An 18,370-nucleotide genomic window follows, 5' to 3' on the forward strand; every position below is an offset into this window, starting at 1 on the left:
TAAAGAAGACAGGCTCAGGAAGAGCATGGAGCTCTGTTTGATGGACTCAAAGGCAATGATGAGGGATAATGTTGTTTACATTTCCACATTTTCCCCAGCCTTTCATGTGTTTCCTCTTCCATCATCTTATTTTTTCAAGAAACTAATTTGCAGCTGGCTAGTGCTTAGCACAGAGTTTTTTCTGCTTGGAGCTATTTGACCTTTAAAGTTCCTTCCAACCCAAAGGTGGCCTTGAACACCTTCAGGTCCATAGATGGTCTTGGCTCTGATCTTCTCTCATAGTGGGTGGTTCTTCATTTCCCCAGTCCCTGCCTGCACCTCGGGCAGTGTGGGTGGAGCACCTGTGACTGAAGACTGGGGCAAAAAAGTCATTGAGTATCTTAATGTTCTCCATATCCCAAGTAACTGGGTTTCCCATTTCCTTCTGGAGAGGGCCAACATTTTCACAAGTCTTCCCTGTTGTCACAAAAGTACCTATAGAGGCCTTTGGTGTTGTCCTTGATGTCCTTGGCTAGATTTAGTTCTATCAGCACTTCAGCTTTCCTAACCTGATTTGGGATGTCATTCATCTGGCCTATGCTTTTAAACTTTTTTTAGTGGTTCAATCTTTTTTTCCCCCATTTCTCAGGCTGATGGTGTGTTGTGCCTCTCAGCCAGCTCTCATTACAGATCATTCATTGCAGCATGAGCCATTTGGTCAGCTAGTCAAGCCAAAGTTGCTATATGCTTCATTTGCAGAAGTATAGTAGGAATTTAGCAGTTTTATTAAACTCTTAATGGAGCTCATTGCCTGACTGATCTACAAAGTGACCTTGAATAAGTCATTCAGTTTTTCTATGTGCTTGTACCCTTACCATCCTCACCTTCACCCCACCTCTTTGGGCTGTAAATATTCAGCACTGAACCAGTTTTAGGCTTTCACAAGGGAAATTATTTGGTCGGGCTATTTAAACATAGCAAAAGTCATGCATATATTCTGAAATAATATCCTAGCAGGCTAGGGACATAACTTCCAAGGGTATGTTTTGTGTGCTAAAGTTTCCAGAGCTAGCAGGTTGGATTAGTGAAGTGTTACTCTACCACTTCAAAATTATTAAAAATACATAAAGTTATACAAAAGGAAAAAAGGCTTAAGCTGAGGCAATGGGACAGAAGCCCCAGTTGCATTGCAGAGGGAAGTGCACTGTAAACTGCACATTCAGATTGTATCAACTCAATTACATGTATGCAGCAATCTTGTCATTGTAAGAATCTTCTTGGTAGAAACTGAAACTCTAGGGCTAAAAACATGAAATCAATAGGCACAGTTATATCCACTTAAAAAAAAATTGTATTGATTTGCAGATAACAACAGCAGTTCATTCTTGCAGGATTACATGCCACTTCCTGTCATAAAGATTACTTCAATATGTATTGCATCTGAGATGGAGACTGTAGGGATAAAACTGCTTTGCTTTAATGAATAGTCATTTTACTCTGTGCATTAAAATGAGATATATTCCTTTAAATTTATCTCCAGGGATTATTTTGATTTCATGGGCAAACTCTGTGTTACCAAAGACTCTGGAACACTATTAAACTTTTAAATAGTCTTAGGTTGCCTTGTTTTTGCAAGTGCTTGAACTCATCCTCTCTTTGATAGCAACTAATTAAGCAAAATATCGTGCTCTTTCTGGTCTCCTCCACATCCTTGATTAGAGGGTTAACACCATGTTATCTTGGGTATTAGATGTTCTTTGCTAAACCTTGAGTGCCTACCAGCATCTAACTGTCTGTGCTTTGGAACAAATTTCTGTCGCCTTCTGGGGTTTAAGTTCTCTGTTCTGATCATGGTGGTCTCCCATTGAGCAGCTTTTTTCTTTTTTTTTTATTCTGGTGCTGTGATTCATTTGAAGCCTATTCTCATTACACATCAGTGACTTCATCTTTGTGTGTTAAAGTAACTTTTTTCAACTCTTTCTAGGTAATCTGGCTTCCCAGAAGTCTTCTGCTAAATGCAAGGGTTTGCTGTCCTGTTTACTGACTGTTACTCCTGAGGCTGATTTTGATACAGATTGTGGATATCACAGGGTAAGTGTGCAGATGTCTCTTTTTTTGTGGCTTTTCTTTCATGGTCTCTTCCTTGCTTACACAAACACAATTTGGACATTGCTCTCCCTTTCAGTGGCTGCAGCAAGTCTCTATTGCAGCACATGCAACTGAGCATCTGTGTTATAATAGAAAAATACTGTAATATGATAAATGCTAATGCTGGAAACCTGATCAGGAGTATTTTAATTTGGTGGTGTAGCTCCAAGAGAGAGCAAAGTTTTCTGTGTGTATAGGCCTAGACTCATGGGGCCATATCTTATAAAACTGTAAAAAGTTGTAAGAGGCTTATTTGGGTGTAGTGAACTTTAAGTTATAAGCTGATAAAAGTGCATGTATTTTTATATTCCAAATGAAACATTCTTCATAATGTACATAGTTAAAATATCTGTGAAGTTTGCAAGATTGAGTTCAAATATTTGGAAAAGGGAGATTAAAGGTTAGTTGGTTTCTTAGGGGCATGGGAAGGGAAAAGAAAGAACTGATTCCCTCTGTTATCCAAATCTACTATGCACATTACAGTAGAAACTTAAATACTTGACTTCATTGTTGAATGACTCTTGTGGAATTTTTCACCTCCTGCCTATGGGAGGAAAGTTCAATTTTGTGAACAGAGATTTGATTATTTTTTTTTCTTCTTCCTCAGTCTCGATCTTGATCCTGCCTGCTATTTTTCTTGCTTATTCCCTTTTCTAGCTTCTTTTTGCACTTCTCTGTTTTTTCATTATGGAGCTAATCCTGTGCCTTTATGCTGTTTCTTGTCCTCTTGGCCTCCTTCAACCAGCTTTCTGGCTTCTTCCATCCAGAAATGTAATTTTTTTGGGATAATTCAGGATGGAAAACACCTGTGCAGTTGTCTAGGGCAGCCTCCTGCTCAGAGCAACGTCACTTTTAAAGCAGATTGCTGGGGACCAAATACAGTTGGGTTTTCAATATCTCCAAGGATGCAGACTCCAAAACCTTGTTAGACCCCTGTTACCATATTTCACCACCTCATGAAGGATATTTTTTTCATTTATAACCTGAACTTTCGTTGTCTCTTCTTTGTACTTGTCATATCGCTGCCCTTTCAAGAATAGGCTCACTCTGTTCTCTTTGTACCTTCCCTTTGGGGAATTAGAAAACACAGTGAGATCTGGGGGAGACCTCTGTTCTAGACACCACTATCCTCCACTGGACTTTCTCCAGTATATCAAAGCCTTCGTGTTCTGGAGGGCTCACAAATCCTTCAGGAAAGGGGAAGATTGCTTCCCTGGGCCTGCTGGCTGTGCTCTCACCAGCGCAGCTCAGAATGGACACACTTGGGTTTGTTCCAAGGGCATGTTGCTGGCTCAAATTGTACCCACTGTCTGTCGAGACTACTAAGTCCCATATTATTTTTCACATTTTCAGTTTGTTTGATCTTTCTTACACACTGTCATGCATTCCCTACTTCCAGCATTTGCTCTTTCTTCACAAGATTCCTTATTGAACACCTCAGTATCCCCAGTGTACCTTCATCACAATGTTTCTGGCAACCTCTTCCCATAAATGTGCATGAGCTACACTTTGGAAATAGTGAATCTCTTGGAAATTAGTTTATTTCTTTAACCTTAGCTAGCTTAAAGAAAGCTAGCAAGCTTAAAGCTTTCCATGTAACTTTGATAATTTAAAATTCTTTTTCAATTCCTCTCATTAGCATATTCACAATAGATCAGGAAATTGTGTGTATGCTTTGGTGTGTACAAGTGTGCATGAGAGAGTGTATTTAATCCTTTTTTCTGTACTGCCAGTACACAACCATAAATAGTGTATATAATAATAATATGTATATGAAACTTGCTGGAAATCAAGTCTGAGTTATGAACAAGACTTACTTTATATTCCTTCTTTATGTTTGTCCCTGCATGCGTGTGTGTGATGCTACAAATTGCAGATGCCAACAACTGTAATTGTAGTGGTAGTTAAATCAAATGTTCTGCTCTTTTTCTTTTTTTGGTGGCCCTCATGATGAGTAATGCATCTGCTTTTTCTGTATTTTAGTAGAGCCTGTATGTTGGGAGATATTCCAGAGAAGACGCACTCAGGAATACAGTCTCAGCCTTAGCTTGACATGATGATCAGATGGTTCTTGGGGAAAGGAGATGTAGTCCTGTGTTCCTGGAAGCTTTCCTGTCTGATTCCATAGGGGAAGCACCAGGAGGAGAGCAGTAGTCCAGTGCTGAGTTCATCATTACTAGTTTGGCCAGGATGGCTGGAGCTCCTGTGCAAATCCCTCTGTTTATATCTGCCAAGGAAAACAAAAGAATGCACTGGAGTGCAAGTGGAGCAAAGAGGGTTAAACATACTAAGTCAGGGGAGAAGAAAATTGAGCAGAAAATAAGAGAAGTGGAAAGGAAAAGAAAATGTGCAGAAAGGAGGATAAAGACTTGCAAGAAAGTGTGTTGGTTTTAATTCAGAGAAGTGTTCAACTCATGAAGTAGTTACAGTAGTGCAGCTCATACGGTGATGAGTGACAGTTTAATTCACTTTCTGTGGTGGGGAATGTCTAGTAAATCTGGCTTGTGATAAGTTGCCACATTGCCTAGTCACATCAGTATGAAGTGTCTGGGATAATCTTAGGCTGAATATCCAGTTACTGCAAAGTGTTTTTGTTGGGCTGTAGGATGCCCATGGGTGTTTCTGCCATGGTGGCTGTGATCTGATTATATAACATATGTGTAACAAAAGAATTAAAAACTAGTAATTTGGAAATGAGAAGCCAGCTGTGTCCAGGCTTCCTCTTGGAGGCTTCTGTTGCATGAGAGAAATTGTTAGAAAAGGCTGTGAGTTTCAGGATGGACTCCCACTGTCTCCTTCTGGTAGGGAGCTGCACGTAGGAGTTGCACACTTGTCTGTCTCACCCGTTTTTGGGTATTCCTAGCTCAGCTGTTCCCCTTAAAAAGCCTTTTAACTCAATTTTTCTGAAGGATATAAATAGTATTTCTGCATGTTGACTGTAGCCCTCTATATCCTGACAGTCACGTGTGGTTGCAGTTTTTGTATTCCAGTTGAAGAAGTACTTAACCCCAGTGTTTTCTGGTTCAAACTGAATTAATTTTCACCCTATGCAGCATCTCTTACAATAGTGCGGGTGGTGGGGAGGATTTTGAAATGATGTTAAGAGCTGTTTTGGTGATGAAGTTATTTTAATAACTGTGGGTCTCCCTACACAGCAGACTGATTGGTTTTGGAGTATTTCTTAGGAGGAGAGGTCAGGAAGGTGTGTAAACTCTAAGCCTCAAATGACCACGTGTGTTTAGGAGCTTGAGCACAGTGATTGTGTTTTGCTTTTCATTTTTCACAGTTTTCAAGTGGGTGAAAGCAAAGATTTGGATTTGTTCCATTTTATCCCTTTCAGAAGAAGGAGCAAGCCAAATAAAGTAAAAAAAAGTTAATCACAGAAATTCAGGGTCACACTTCTTGGGTGAATTTGATAAGCTTTGGGATGCTGCAGAGAAACCAAACACTAGTTTGCAGCAGAGAAACCAAACAGCAACCTCACTTGTCTTTGGGATGGTGTTCAAAGAACAGTTCAGTTTGGGAATGACCTTGGAGGGATTATCTTGCCCAAGCTCCTGCTCAAATCAGGCAAACTGCAGAGGTAGGGCAGGTTGTTCAGGGCTGTGTCCATGTCCAAGCAAGTCCTTTAATACTCCTGAGGATGAGGGCTCTGCAGCCTCCCCACACAGCCATTCTGCTGCTTAAGCATCTGCTCTTGGTTCTTCTTCCTTATCCCTTCCCAGATTTTCCCTTGATGCAGCTTGCACCTGTTGCCTCTCTTACTGCACACCCCAGGGAGGTTCTGGCTCACCACATGCTCCACACCTTTAACCATACACTAAATCATGACAGACTGGAGATCTGTGATAATAAAAAGCTCAAATCAGTGCTTCCCAAGCACCTATGAGTCAGGCAGTATTTTCTGACTTTGCATCCATTTCTTGGGGTTTTTTTGGGTTTTTTTTTGGTTGTTGTTTGGTTGTTTTGTTGTTGGTTTTGGTTGGTTGTTTTTTGGAGGGGGTTGGCTTGTGGGTTTTTGGGGGGCGGTTTGGTGGATATTTTGATAGGGGTATTTTTGGAGGTTTTTTTTGTGTTTTTGTGTTTTTGGTTTTTTTTTGTTTTGTTTTGTTTATTTTTTTGTTTTTGTTTTTTTGTTTTTGTTTTTTTTTAAGAGGACTCTGATTTTACTGTGATGTTATGTCAGGGAGCAAGGATGGAGTGAGGCACAGACAAGACTCACTCTTAACATTTCCTTACATGCCAAAACAAAAATACCTGTGTTCATTTCTGCCTGTGGATAATACGTGTCAAATAGACATGGATTTAGTCACAGAGCTGGATATGGTTCCCATTCCTGTCTCTTCCACAGCTGTCTTAGTAATAGCTGTGCCTCAACTTCCATGCCTTTAAAATAGAGATTATGCACTCTTATTCACAGGAATTGTAGGAATGCTACAAGTCCTACAGTATCTTTAATGGTTTTAGTTACTTAGGAGAAGACTGCTATAAAAAAGGTTAAAATATGTATTTTTATGGTATAAACTATATGTTTGTACTTGTACAGATTTATGTTAACTCTCTACTCTTTGTAGGCTGCTTTTAAACCTAAGAAGTGTTATTCTGTAATGCATTGTGTTACTGTACAAATTGGATGCTTTTATCCAAATTATGTGTTGGAAATCAAAGGTGACACACACAGGCGTTGTTAGGATAGCCTTTTTTCACACAGAAGATTTGGAAGTAAAAAGAAAGCTTAGAAACTTGATTCTTTTAAAAAAGTAAGTTCTTCTATAAAAGCAGTTAAGTATTCTTTCTGTCAGCTTTAATAATAATGAGCTTTTTGGTGCTGGGATGAGCGATAATTGCAAATGGCAAAAAGTCATCAGAATGTTGTTGCTCTGATTGCAGATTTTATTAATCGTAAAAGAAATGATTCACCTAGAAAGGCTCTTTTATAAGTACTCATTTATATGAAGATTTTCTGCCTAATTTATTTTGTTTTAAAAAAAAAAATAAAAAAACCCACGAAACTCCACAACCAGGAACCTGCATAAATGTAGTCCTGTCCTTCAAAACCCTGATTATTTTGTCCTTCCTATCTAGTTTGCTTAAAATGTCATCTGTGCTCCTTCTTATCAGTGGCACCAATCTTAATTTTGCCTCCTCTTCCTCAGAAATGTATGTGAAGCTTCTTGGAATTATTTTGTAGTTGAGTACCGTGCATCTTCCCTGCATGAGTTTCCTCCACTTTTAAAAAGGATGTTTATCTTTTATGAATGACTTCTTGGGTAGATGAGTTGTTTGGCCCTTTACATGTTTCTCATCTCATGATGTGTTGGGATTTGCAGATGTAAATTAAATTTTCATCTGTTTTCTCCCACTCCTTTTATGTTGTTTTCAACATGAGTCTTGAGTTAATAAAAAAATGGAGCACATCCTTCACTGTAAGAATACAATTAGTCAGTGAGCCTGCCCTGTGAGCTTAAAACAGGGTACATGCTAAAGTATCTCTTTAATTGGGGTTTTGGATGGTAAACTCTTTGGGGTAATGGTGTAGCCTTTACATGTGCCTGCTAGAGAATTCATACAGAGAGCATTGCTATGGCATGAATATTCAACAGCTGCCTGCCCCTTATTCCTTATGCTGAAATATTAATAGAGCAGTGATTTTTCACCTAATCATGCTGAGATCAGGTGCCTGTAAGTAATCCTACTGACAATATCCCAGTATCCTGCACACAGCCCAGCCTTCTTGAGGGATCACACCTTCCTGGACCACACTGAAGTTGCTGTCAGTAAATCCACAACTGCTATTGCTAAAATCGTGATGGGCTCTGCTCCTGGCTGTGTGCCACCAGGTCATCCTTTCAGCCTGAGGGAGGACAATAACTCCAAGGGGGCAATAAGGCTGCTACTCATCACAGCAAAAGAGACTTCAGATGTGCAGATGGAGAAGTACTTTACTATAATGCCCATGTGACAAAGCTGTCTTTGAACTTTGCTGTATTGAGATCCTTCACCTGGCATTGTGATCACTTGGGCCTTTTCAGGACTGAGTTGCAGGGGAGTTTGTGGCAAATCCTCTAAGGAAGTGCAGAATTCCTGTGCCCTGCCATGCTTCGGGCTGTAACTTGAAAACAGAAATTCACAGGATTGATGTGGCAGACTTCTCAGTGTATTTTCTAAACTAATATTTAAAGTATGCCCCACTAATTCTTGTCTCAGAGTTGGCTGTTGAAAGTCTAATGTATTTTAACACAAAATTATGCAGGCTGAAGTGAAGTTGGGTATGGTAGTGCAGCAGATTCTTCTGTTTCATGTGTATTTGAAAGCTGAGAAAGCTTCTGCTGAAGTCAGACAACACTGGCTTGTCAAATTGCTCACGAACGAAAAGATTGCTCTTGGATGGAATTAATTTGCAGTATCTCATTTACTATCTTAGTTTTGTCATGAATTTCCCCGACTCGGCAGCCTGAAATGCCAAGTGAAAAAGTGTTTCAGTGGGAGATAATATAATATATTAAGAAAATGTTATTGATCACAGTATGCTTTTACTGGAAGATGACTTTTTCTGACTGGAACACCAGGGACTTTGCCTTGTTATAGTAGGAAAATGTATTGTAATATGCAAACAGGATTATTGTTAAGGTCACAGCAACTTTGTTTTTACATTCCACTTCTACTGGAAGCAAGCTTCTCCATAGCTAATGCTGTCAGCTGTGCTAGAGTAAGAAGAATTTCAGATTTGAACTTCCAAGCAAGAGATTGCAGCAAGTGTTCTTAGTTTTTGAAGTAGGGAATAAATACTGTTTTCCACGTCACCAAAGGTCAGGACTATAATTCGATAGGGATTACTGTAAGCATTTCATTATGATGATGGACTGCTTTGTGGTGGTTCTTTGTCATAATCAATTAATGTATGTGTCCTCATCACACATGTGTTTTATACATACCTTACAGACAGAAAATGTTGCACATTTGGGTTTAGAGTGGCTTCCATACACAAGGACTATGAAACACTTAATTTTTCTATGTGATGTGGGAAGATTAACTGGGTGGAAGAGTCCATGTTGCTCACAGACATCTTATGTGGGTCCATGGACATAATTGCCCTGCCAAGCATGAAGGCATAAATTTGTGATGGGGTGCCCAGTACAGGCAACTTCAGAACAAGGACACTTTTAAACATGCTTGATTTAAAGAGGGCTTCCACTGCATAAACAGGAACTCAGAGCCATTAAAATCCTTCTTGCAGTGAGGTTGCTTTCTGCTGAAGGGCTCAAAATTTCCCCTCAAGGGTAAGCATGTCATTAAGATGATAATTCTTAAAGTTACTTTGAGCTATTTCTAAGGAAACTTATCTAAAGAACATTCTGCAAAACTTCACTCTTCACTAAATCTTATATCTGTGTGATATAAGTTGTAGTAGTAGCCATGTTAATTTAGACTGGAAACACAAACAGTCTTGGAATAAATCAGGGATGGTTGTACTGCAAATCCAAGAATATTGTCTTTTCTGTGTTAGTTTTCCTTTTGCCCTGCTCCACTTGCAACATATCCCTCCAGTGGTTTTCTCTGTTTTTGTTGCAATAAATCTCCACTTCAGTGAATTTGAAGATACAAAGCTGTCTGCAGAAATTAATCTCTGGTACAGTAGTGGGTTGCTAACCTGCTCAAGGTTTCCACATGGCAAAATGATTTCTTCACTTTAAGGAACCATTTCCTGCACAGGCAAAGCACTGTTACTAAAATGGTTGTTATATTCTGAAATTTAATTGTATTTCTTTGCAGGTTTTTCTAATTCAGTTTGTACAATGAGAAGTTGTTGTAAATCAGAGGAACAGACCTTAGTTGTGTGCAAGACCCATTTCCCTGCTCCTCTTTTGCAGACTCCTCTTCTAACATGTGCAGGAGAGAGATCAGTTGTGTTATTAAAGCAAGCAGAATGGAACGGTTTAGATTTTGGCTTTTAAAAGAGTTAAAAACAAAACCACAAGTCCCTAGATTTTCTTTTTGCCCGTTTTAGCTGCAGGAGTTCGCTATGGATTATTCAGCACAAGAAACATGACTTGACATGCAAGTACAGTAAAGGTTAATTGTTGGACTTCCTGCAAGAATGAATCCATTGTTTGTACTTAGGATGTTTAAAAATGTGCAAAATACTTTCTACTTTCCTTCATGGCTTAAAGAGAAGCAGAGTTACTACCATCACTTCACTTCCCAGTCCTCGTGGGACCTTGGTTTAAGGCAACTTGGCTCACAGGATCAGCTCAGCTTGTGTGGATGCCTGCCCTGTGGGACTCGTGCTCCTAAAGATGCTTTATATTGCCTCATGTTTTCCTGCTACTTGGCAGGAAAACGATGCTCAGCCTTTGTAATTCTCTTCGTCTTCCCAAGATGTGCCAGAGCTCACCCCACTCACAAAGCCTGTCTTGTGCAGACACGAGTCTCCAAAAGGCAGTGGCAGTTCAGGACGGCTGGGAATGTGTCCCTGTCAGCTGTGTTCAGTAAGGATAGGTAGAGTTTCAACACGTGTTGTTTAAAAACAACTCTATCAACACAGCTGTTCAGCATTTCCTTGCAGCCTTTTGTGACCAGCTCTCCAGAATGCTGTTTAAAATACCACTAGAATCAGCTACATCTGGCGAACCCCTTGGATGAACTCAGGTATTAGTTTGATGTGCCTGAAAAGATGAATTATTTACACATAAATCCATTTAGTTTTCATGTTCCCTATCTTCATGAACTGAAAGACGAGTGGAGGGAGAGAGGAAAAAGAAGAACCTCATGGGAGAACAGTTCGTGCTGTTGAAATCATAATTAAGTTGTTTTATTTGGTTTTTTTAATGGTTCTTGGTGGGCACAGTAAACACAGGGAGGGTATAGTTCACTTTTACTGCATCTTGTGCTGAGTGTGAGAATTCAGTTGTAAGCAGAAAAGACAACAGTCTATAAAATCATTTTGTATGTTTGTAGAAGAGTTTGATATAATGACATGAAAGGTATCTCTTAATCTCTGCATCTAATTGTAATGCAGTAAAGAACAGCTTATCTGCTTACAAGTATGTGAGCAAAAACATTTACGCTGAGCATTTATGGGGACACAAAGAGGTGTTTCCTGAAGAGCAGAAAAGGCTTTCTAATTTGTTTTTCCTGCTTACAGGAGTTTTGGGTTTTTTAAAAAGTCTTACACAGAAGAGATAAATTGAAAGACGCAGATAAATTGGAAGAGGTGGTGGGGTTGTAGTGGGAAAATCATGGCCAGATTTGAATCTTCCTTTGCTCAGTCATAAACCTGCTCCTGAGCTGCTTCATGTCCCCATGAGACATGGCTCTGTACAGCCTGACTTTGAATAATAGAGTTGCCATTAGAGTCCAACATAAAAAAGATGATTGGCTGTGTGCTTGATTTACGGGAAGGCAGCAGTGGTGAAGCATACGGTACACCAGGGGATATTTATGCTGCTAATGCTTAAAACACAGCCCAGTGTTTTGCGTGCTGGAGATGCTTTCAAATGGCAAAAACAAAGGTGCAAATGGCAGTAAATCCAGTTATTCTGATAGTTGAATGGCCCCAGATCAAGATCAGGCTGTGCAGTCTCTTCAACATGCAGAGCAAGTCTGTTAAAGCCCCTGTTTAGTAACTGCCTGTTACAGGATTATCAGCTTTGAATCAAAGAAAATAATTTCAAATATGTTAGGATTTAGGGTATATTGTTTCATTTTCATCAGTTTCTAATGCAAGAATTATTTTTTCCAATTTATGTGCAAATAGGCTTCCAAAATCTGTTGCTGTGAACTGAGATTTTGTCAGATTTTTTTCCTTCATCAAATTACTCCTGTTCTGCTAATAACTGTCAAATTGCACCTCAACTCAGCATTTTCTTGATTTATCTTCCCTGCAGTAGCTAACAGTAGCTCTCTGAGGTGTATCACTTGGCTGCTGTGCAAACAGGCTGTTCTTAAGGTACTGAGCTGTGCATTTAAATTTTTTTGAAATGTTACAGCAATTATATTTGATTCTTAGAAAAAGAATTCATTGTTGGCTCAAACTGGATAAATTTTTCAAAATGTGGAGGGTTTTTTCTCAGATGTTCATAAGCTGAGTGGACATTTGGCATTCATCATTCTGAGATGCCTAAAACAAAATATTAACTCTATGTTTTTAGTCTGTTTTTTTCCTAAAGAAAGTATTAGTCAGATCTTTCTGCTAAATAATACATTCTGTTCCATTTGCACAAATTCACCCCCTTTCTATGCTTCTCCAGGAAAATTCTTCATGGGGAGGAAGGTCCTGGAGAAACTGATTTGGGGTTGGTTAGTAGCTCCCTTTATATAAAGATGTTTGTGAGGGTTACTTCTGGCTGCTTCCTTTCTAAGGGTGTTTCTAATTAAAGAGCATTTGCTGAGCTTGGATTAATTTTGTGTGATACAGAAAATTCACCTGTATTCCCTGAAATACCATTTCTAAACAATTTTCTGCATTTAAAGCAATTTATTTCTCTCAACCCTCTATTTGGGGAAAACAGCTAGAGGAAAAAAAAAAAAACCCTAGTTGTCTACTAAGCCTCTCCATGCAAAGTGCATATTAGCCTTTCTCCACTTATGAAAGAACTCAAAATTTTATAGAAGTTGCTTGATACTAAGAAAATGTAGATGCACACCTGTCTCTATGTGCTGTGTGGACTTGAACCAACAAGATCCATATATCCAAATTATAGTAGCTTTGTCTAGTGTGAATGAGATGCTACTTACATTTTCAGGTAAAAGAAATTAACAACTATTAATTTGGCAGAATTATTTATTTCTTACTGATGATATTTTCAGTGTATCTAATCAGAGCACTCATGAATAGAAATGAAACAATTTAAATAGAGGCAGTGTACATTGTATGATCTTGTTTTCTCAAACTGTTCCATAATGCAGTGAATAAATTTATCTGTTCTACTGAAAAGACTTCTGCAGAAATCATGCACAATGCTTTCACCTCTATTATTAAATACAACTGTTTTATAACTCTTGGAAGATGGTTATTTCTGCTGCTGCTACAGGCATCTGGAAAAAATGTTCATTATCGGGCAACAGAAGGGAAAAGCAGACTTAGAGAGTCTGAAAATCCAGGAAGATGCACCAGGAACACTTAACTGAAAGGTGTGTAGAAAATGATGAAGTGATCTTACTTCATACTGCTCCCCAGTCCCTGGAATAGCAAGGTTGAGATTTACAGAGGGTAAAGTAATGAGAGAGGCTGGTCTGAATCGGCGTCTGAGCCCGTTGGAGGGCTGTGCAGAGGCAGTGCTCACAGAATGTCCTGGTAGAACTTGAATTTTACTCTGAATCATTGGATAAATGTGGGACACTCTGGGAGAGAGGCAAGTTTTAGGTGGCCTCACCACCAAGAAGCTTTTGTCTGTCTATCAGGCCTGCTGGGAACCTGGTGGGCTTGGCAGAAGTCTGTGTTCTCCTCGAGGTGTTGTACTCTGACTGTGCAGTTTGGGGTGGTGGTGGCCAAGGGTGCCAGCAGTGAACTTTGCACTTGATGCTCATGGAGACCACTCTGTCATAAAGGAATCTGACCAAGATGCTGTGGTCTGCACTGTTTAAAAGGCTTTTTTAGTAAAACTTTTCATCCAGAATTCAAATTTGTTTATTAGAAGTTTGTGTTTACTTAGAGGTCTTTGCAAGATAATTTTTTTCTCCTTTCTGTTTTTTGTTTGTTTGTTTGTTTGTTTTTTCTGGGAGTTCTCTAAGAACATAAACTGATCTTAGAGGTGAATCTACACAAGCTGGAAGCAAACTAGGAGATCAACATGTTGTCTTATCCTTCCTACTGAAAGGATGCAGATACAAAATGCCATCATCTTTCCTTTTACCATGCCTTTAAAAATTGCAACTCCACTGTCCAGGCAAGATTTTGGTAAGCAAAATCTCTTAACTCAAACAGGTTTTAGATTGCCATAGTTCATTCATAGATACAAGAATATAAATACTTGCTTCTCCTCACTAAAGCTGCCCTAGGATCATTCAGTATAAGCCATGGCATGCATTTCACTTTTCCACAATTAATTCTCCTAATGCTTGGGAAAGGGTTGTGGGCAGTGCAGGTGGACTGGCTGCCATTTATGATCTATCCTTTACTTTTTTTTTCACTTGAGGAATTTTAATCCCAAAATGAATTCCAGCACTTACATGCTTTTAAAACCTTACTGGCAACCATCACCTCTTAATCTTTTTACATTTCTTGTGATTAGCAGTGCTTTCTAATCCTAACACCAGACCCAACAGCAACTGTTAACTGCACTACTTGTTTTACAGCTAAATCTAATCCTTCTAGCAGTCTGAGGCCAACATTATATTTATCACTCTGAAATTACTAACTGCAAGATGTTGTGGCAGTTCTTCCGTTGTTTTTTGGGTTTTGTTTTTTGTGGTGTTTTGGGTTTTTTTTGTTTGTTTGTTTTTTTGGTGTGGTGGTTGTTTTTATTTTCTTCTTTTTACTTTCTCATTCATTATCATAAATTGATAAATACAGCAATTGGTATATTTCTAGAAAAAGATGAAAATAGTAGCTTTTCCCCCCTTCAGTCTTATTGTTTTTGTCTTCTTCTCCTGGTCCTGGAAGAAGCAATTTGCTTTCTACCTGAGTTTATGATTAGTAGTGAGATGTGTAGGTGGAATGTGTTTTAGTGGCTTTTTTCCCCTCTTCCTTTCCCTCCCCCCACACCTATTAATATATCTGTTAGTAAGCTAATGCTGTTAGGCTATGCAGACTGCTCAGGGTGCAAGGAAAGCTAAGACAGCCATCAAATCCTCACAGTGCCATGAAACATCTCTCCCTTGTGCCAAAGGCTGTGTGTGTGTTTGTCCATGAGGCAGCAACAGATCTTATATCCAGTGACTTCTCAAAGAAGGGGTAAAGAAATTGCTGATGTAGATTTACTGGTGTGAAGTTTTTTACCTTTTCCCCACCTGCTAAGTTGTGTGGGTGTTTACAGTCTCTACAGGAACTGCTCGGAGTTTACATTAGGAATTGGGGAAGAGAATGTCAGAAAATTGAAAACTTTTCTTTGTTGCTGCTTGAATTTTTTATTTTTTCCCCATGGGAGGGGCCAGGGAGGTTTAGCCAGGAGCATGCAACCCCCAGATGACCCTATTTACGTAAATCCTGGAATCATTTTCAAGGTGGATGAAAAGAATGGCAAAGAGAGGCTGCAGAATAAAAAATAGAAAACATTTTTCCATAATCACAGTAGGTAATAGCTAATGGCATCTTCTGCTGCTGCTGGGGTCTTCCATGGTCTGTTTTTCTTAGTTGTGATTTTCTTTCTCCAACCAAAGGAAATTTGAGCTTTATTTGTTATTGGCAGCACTGAGAAAGCATTTTGGATTTTATAGCAAGGTAGGAAGTTTTTATATATGTGTATATATAAACATGTCCATTTGTGTTTATGTATTTAAAGAGCAGTGGTCCTTGCTCTGTGAAGGTCTCCTGTCTGCTGGTCCTGGTGTCTGAAAGCTCATCTGTATTCTCTGTCAATTGACTAATAGAAGATGGTACAGTACTTCTCTCTTGTGTTCTTTTCCTTGCTTATATACTCATACCATGTCAGCTCTGGCAAAAAGTGTTACTTTTTTATTTAAACCAGGAGCAGAATTGCAAAGCAATATGTAGTTTAAAACAATCAAAATGTAACTGTGTCGTTGCCCTTTTCACCTTATTAAATGTATAGTTACTTAAATCACTTTAATCCATTACTAGCAGGATTGTCTGTCTGCTGGAAGAGGATACAGGGCTTTCTTTCATCTCTGCTCAGACAGAGCTGCTCCACATCTCTGTGGGGGAGAGTGAGTCCATGCCTGCTCATCTGGGATGTCTTCTTTTTCCTTTGAGCAGTCAGGAAATTTCAAGGAGCTGCATCTTTCCCATGTGCATGTGTGCCTACCCAACTGCTCTCCTTGCTCTGGTTGTTTCCTGAAGAGGGGTTCTGGCTGCCCCTTCCCTGGAAGTGTTCAAGGGCAGGCTGGATGGGGCTTTAAACAACCTGGTCTAGTGGAAGGTGTCCCCCAAGGGAGAGGGGCTGGAGCTAGATGGTCTTTTGAGGTCCCTTCCAACCCAAACCATTCTATGGTGCCATTTCTGGTTTCCCAAGGCTGTTTTGGAGCTCTTCATGCTACTTCTATCAGTTCCCTCTCCACTTTCTCTGTTTTTCTTTTTCCCCATATTCTAGAATTCAGTCAAGGTCCCTGTTGAGTTTGTACAAGCTTGTAAAATATTTTAGCTGTGATTAATTTAGTCTTGACTTTCCAAAGGGATAAGTGCTTGTAATATATGATGAAATCAGGCTCCTGCCCTTTTAATTATTTTTCTGATTCACACCTTTGAGTTCCTTTTACCAGATAGTTTCAAAATTTTGTGAGGTGGGGCAAAAATATATAAACATATATAAACTCTGCACAAGTCAAAATAAGGCTTTTTAGTCAAATGCCTTGACAGGGGAGAAGCTGGGACACTGGTGGGGCTTTCCCTGGCAGCCTGGCAGGAGACACTGATCCCTACTGCTTTTGTGAGCTGAGAATACTCATGGCTGTGGAAGGAGTGGATGAAGTGAGAGCCAATCTGTGAGTTGGCACAATATTATGTCTTAAGTTACAAGTGCAAGTGCAGGGCTTTTGGTGCAGAAAGGAGAGATTGAAGGGGTAGCCCCAAATTTTAGGGTCCTTACACCTTGAATGCCATCTTCAGTGAGAAAGTGGCTTAAGGAGGGTCTAGTGTGAATTAGGAAACTGTGATGATTAAAGATTGGGGTGAGCAATACAAGAGAAGCATGGGGTAAATAAACAATATAGGAAAAATGCAGGGTACCAATAAAAAAAAAATTGGTACCCTGCCTAAAACATAAAGTCAGGGGTGATGTTTGCAGACTTGCTGTAGTGTTGCTGATGGCCAGAGAGACTCTCGAGCTTGAGTGCTGCTGTTGTTCTACTGTTTACGTCCTTTTATAATTTCCCAAAGAGAGACATTTCCTGAGCCCTGCCTGCATAACTCTCCACTCTCCAGTCAGTGCTCCTGTTTCCTGCACAACATTATACCTACTTACAAAGACCACTCTAGTTAAAAAGGCAAGCATATTTATCTGACAATTTTCTATTTTAGCAAAGGCAGAATATCTGTTCCTTTCAAGTCTTCTGACTGAAAGCCATGCCGAGCTGATTTATGTAAGAAGTTGGATCTTCCACCATCTCTTTTTTAAATTCAGCTTTGAGCTCCAGCTACAGAACACATGTGGTGGGAAGCAGACAATCCCATTACCCTGCTCCTCCTTCTCTATATCTGCCAAAAACCTTTTTTTTCTGGTAGATATTGTAAAAATCAATATTCCAGTTGCTGGGAAGGAAGGAGCGGTGTGCAGGTTGGTACTGAGGGATCTGCAGTCTGTTAGGTGTGAGATTGCTTCTCCCTTGCACTGGTTACAATCCTGGTCTTGCTGCTTACACGTTTTGGGTTTATATACGTAAGACAGATGCTTTTATGTTTCTGCGGTAAGTTTCAAAGGAACAGATTTGATCAAGGCTGCTATCATGAATAGTAAATGTTCAGTCCCATAAAAATTGCTTGTGTAAGTAAACAGTGTTCCAGAAAGTGACAGTCCTAATGCCTTATGTTGAATTTCATTAAGTCTTTTACCTCTTTAATTTCTTCAGTAGCTTCTGAGGCATGGAAACTGATAACCTTCAGGCTACTCTGTTCCTTCAAAACCTCTCTACCTTAGAATAGCATAGGCAGTGACCAGTGAAGCTGAAAGGAAAGAAGATAGTGATTAAAAACATAATACAAATGTGTGGAAAATGGGAAGAATCTTGAGTTCAGAAGATACTGTGATTCAAGAATAAGAAATTGTAGCACTCACAGGGCCCTGAGTTCCAGCAGGGCAGCAATAATGATAGGCATAGCAGTACTTACTTGAAAAATCACTTTCCTTACCAATCTCTCTCCCTGATGCCAGCTCAGGTGTTGGGTTGGAGGACAGGGGTGGCTCTGGCTGTCAGCACTGAGGATGGAAGGGTGAATCAATATGCAAAGCATGTTTTTAACTGCTTGAAACCCAGGGACATGCTGTACCTGACCACAGCCTATTTCAAGGTCTGTCAGCTTTGAGGAGTCAGCGAGCTGGCCGTGTGGTGTCTCTTTCTGAACATACCCATGAAAATAATTGTGAATGATTAATTTTAATTACTGCTGGCTGAGGGCAGATCCGTGGCT

At 39.6% G+C, this 18,370-nt stretch overlaps 1 protein-coding gene across 2 annotated transcripts in view; it reads left to right on the forward strand.

Moving 5' to 3' along the window:
• The window catches only part of KLHL29 (kelch like family member 29), a 389,609-nt gene that overhangs the window by 63,941 nt on the left and 307,298 nt on the right, over nt 1-18,370 (forward strand). For both annotated transcript variants that reach the window (XM_077175124.1, XM_054630052.2), the window contains exon 2: nt 1,964-2,070. The gene's annotated coding sequence lies outside the window, so the exon portion shown is untranslated. The remainder of the gene's footprint in view (nt 1-1,963; nt 2,071-18,370) is intronic.

The sequence above is a fragment of the Agelaius phoeniceus genome, chromosome 3, assembly GCF_051311805.1.
Source record: "Agelaius phoeniceus isolate bAgePho1 chromosome 3, bAgePho1.hap1, whole genome shotgun sequence".
Classification (NCBI taxonomy): domain Eukaryota; kingdom Metazoa; phylum Chordata; class Aves; order Passeriformes; family Icteridae; genus Agelaius; species Agelaius phoeniceus.